Genomic DNA, 2,592 nt, shown 5'->3' with positions numbered 1-2,592 from the left:
CACAGATTTCAAAAACATGGAGCCTGGGGAAATTAGCATTGTAGAATAGATGCAAACTACGGGTACATTTGTACTCGCTTGCATTTTTGCAAACCGGAGTTCGTTAGCTAACACGGTCTACAGAAGTGGGTACAAATGCAACGCTTTGGCTCGATTATTCAAGACTGCATTGGAACATATATCTTCATGTCGCCAGCTCACTGAACTTCTACGCATACCGTTTCATGATTAGGCAAAATTTTGATAACTATTTGCTGCGCTAACTACTACCATAATTCATGAATTGAGCTAAATTGGTATTTGTTTGCAATTGAATTCGTAAATAGTTTCATTCATTCGCTAGTTTAAACAATAATTTAATCAATAAACACAAACGATAGCTCTGCGCAGCGGCGACATCGTACCCAATGAGGAACATCCGAGGTGGGATTATTGCTAATTGAAGAAATACAATTGATTATTAAGCCAACGGCAGTCCTACGTCAACCTTACGGTTATATCATAGGTATAACCCATCCATAGTTTTTTTTTTAAAAAAAGAATTTCAATTTTTTAAATATTTTTTGTCAGTGTAATTTTTACATTTTTTTGTAGACCTTGAAGTTTTCAAGTTAATTTTTTTCGAAGAAAGTGGGCAAAAATTAAAATTTCAATGAAAATTCCAACTCAAAAACTATAAATACTGAATTTTGGTTAGACAATGGAATATAGGATATTCAAGGCTTTATTGAAAAATGGCAAACAAATTCTCAAAAAAAAAACAATATTTTAAAAATTAAAATTCTTTTATCTGAAAACCATATTTTTTTAAATTCTGAACGAAAATTATATGAATAGTCCATACAACTACCAAAAAGTCTACTGTTACTTTGAGAGTTAAAAAAAACACGATTTTGAGAAAAGGCGTTTTGTTTAGTTTGTGAATTAAGATTTTTCAATGCTGGTGAACATTTGGAAAAAAAGGTAAAACAAATATTTTTCGAACCACCCTAGAAAAATCGCCATAATGACAAAAAAAATGCGATAAAAAACAAAACTACCTATTTTCACGAAAATCTGTGAACCGCTATATCAATTTGGCGTGGAATGGCTGCACATGGAAACGGAAAATTATATCTTTGGTAGCTACCATCATATGAAGAAAGTGTCAAAAGCAACGTTTAGTTGAATTGGTTTTTCGTACCTTTGTTTTCTTTAGTTTCGGTGGTTGGGGGTTCAATCCAAAAAATTGTTTCCTGCTATCATGTTTGTTGTACATTAGAATTTAGGATCATATTGTATTGTTTTACACATCTTGATAAATTACAAACTTGGAAAAAAAGGTTGCTTAGAAACAATAAATGTGGGACTTATTTCGCGAGAGCCCCGAGTTTCGTTTCTTAGAATTTTTTTTTACTCAGAAATTATTAGCGTTTAGCGGATGTTTGTTAGGAAGACATTTAAAATCCATTGCAGTTAAACAAGAACGTCCTAAAATGTTCATGTTTTCGAAGAAAAATATCACAGATGTGCAACCAGCTGATTCATTCAATTGGCATTGAGTGGGCGAAAGCTCCCCATTCAATGGTTCTAGCAATTGTGTTTGACAAACAAGCCGCAACGCAACCCCACCATCAAATGTTATAAGTCCAAGCGAAATTACCCGCGGCAACTACACAAATTTCAGATAGCGAAGATGGGAAACCGTTTTCTATTGTGTATTGATCTTCCGCGGAGTTGACTGCAGCAGCAGCATCCGTGCCAATGGTGTATTATTCTTTCCTTTGGAGCCGCTTCCTTTCCACAATTGTCGGTCGTTTGTGTACACGGAGTCCCCCCAGGGGATTTATGGCTGGACCAAACTATCATTTCTTCTTTCTTTCCCCTCGCTCTGGTGCGCGGGACTTTCGTTTATTTTTACATGATTCGAAACAAATAAAAAAGAGTATTAAATCGCTTGCCAGCTTCGCTGGTTTCCTCCACTATTGATGATGATGAGCGGTTGCTGGGGCTGCTGTGTTATCAACAGTTGGTGATCTGGCTGGTTGAAGATGAGTTATTGAAATGCCATTTACCACCAGCAGCAGCAGCAATGGCAGTGAAAGCAGAAACGACGCTGGAGGCAGGGTTCAATCAAACAACAGCGGTTTGACGATGCCAATATCACGATGGCTGGTCGGATGGGCAGGACCTGCACAAGTCGTGGTCACGGCCAATGAAAGTGTTCAATAGAACAAAGTGCTTCGTGGATCGAACTTTCTTTTCCCTTCTTCCGCGGTCGACGAAAGGTTAGTAAATTGGCAAGGTGCTTCTTATCGTGGTGCAGCTGCGACACGGTTCTCACGGGATACCTATGGGAAGGTGGTATTTGCTTGGAGAATGAAAGCAACCATCGGAAAGATTTACAACACATAGTTCACCCGTGATGGATGCAAATCATCATCGTTGGTTATTCAAACCCTGCGGGGTCCCAATTAATCCGCATTACTCCACCAATAAAACCAGAAATCTAATTTCCGCTTGTCGATTCAGCCGGAGCATTGCCGTTAATCGGTTTGTTAAATTGGGACAATTTACTGCTGATTTTTACGAGCCTGCAAATTTTCACTCGTC

At 38.0% G+C, this 2,592-nt stretch overlaps 1 pseudogene; it reads left to right on the top strand.

The window, feature by feature from the left end:
• Nucleotides 1–378: 378 nt before the first annotated feature.
• LOC129772415 (U4 spliceosomal RNA) lies at nucleotides 379–576 on the top strand (annotated as a pseudogene).
• Nucleotides 577–2,592: the final 2,016 nt, after the last annotated feature.

The sequence above is a fragment of the Toxorhynchites rutilus genome, chromosome 2, assembly GCF_029784135.1.
Source record: "Toxorhynchites rutilus septentrionalis strain SRP chromosome 2, ASM2978413v1, whole genome shotgun sequence".
NCBI lineage: Eukaryota > Metazoa > Arthropoda > Insecta > Diptera > Culicidae > Toxorhynchites > Toxorhynchites rutilus.
Note: the sequence above shows the minus strand (reverse complement) of the source record. Positions and strands in the feature narration are given on the sequence as shown.